This window comes from Anoplopoma fimbria, chromosome 14 (genome assembly GCF_027596085.1).
Source record: "Anoplopoma fimbria isolate UVic2021 breed Golden Eagle Sablefish chromosome 14, Afim_UVic_2022, whole genome shotgun sequence".
In the NCBI taxonomy this organism is placed as follows: domain Eukaryota; kingdom Metazoa; phylum Chordata; class Actinopteri; order Perciformes; family Anoplopomatidae; genus Anoplopoma; species Anoplopoma fimbria.
The window spans coordinates 19,766,921-19,767,609 of record NC_072462.1 but is presented as its reverse complement, the minus strand read 5'-3'; positions in this window follow the sequence as shown (position 1 = coordinate 19,767,609).

The window sequence follows — 689 nt, the reverse complement described above, 5'->3', positions numbered from 1 at the left end:
TTGAGCTTCATAACAGCAAAAGTGTGGACATTTTGCTAATTTGCAGGATGATATGCTGCAACAAAATCTGGGTGCATGTGTTTGAAAACGTAGTTTTAACACGTGAAATTGACAGTGGTTACAAAAACATTTTTATTAGCTGTAACAGTAGGGCTGCAGACATCATATTTTACGTTCATAAAGATTACACATGGGAGCAATACAGGTGCTGGAGACAATAATATGAGTACCTGTAAAATCTTATAAATGCCCCTTTTTGTACATGTTAGATTGGTAAGCATTTGTTGAGACAGAAATCTATCTATCTATCTATCTATCTATCTATCTATCTATCTATCTATCTATCTATCATCTATCATCTATCTATCCATCTATCATCCATCCATCCATCATCCATCATCCATCCATCCATCCATCCTATCCATCCATCCATCCATCCATCCATCCATCCATCCACATCCACATCCATCCATCCATCATCCATCCATCCATCCATCCATCCATCCATCCATCCATCCATCCATCCATCCATCCATCCATCCATCTATCTATCTATCTATCTATCTATCTATCTATCTATCTATCTATCCATCCATCCATCCATATATATATATATCCATCCATCCATCCATCCATCCATCCATCTATCTATCCATCCATCCATCCATCATCCATCATCCATCTATCTA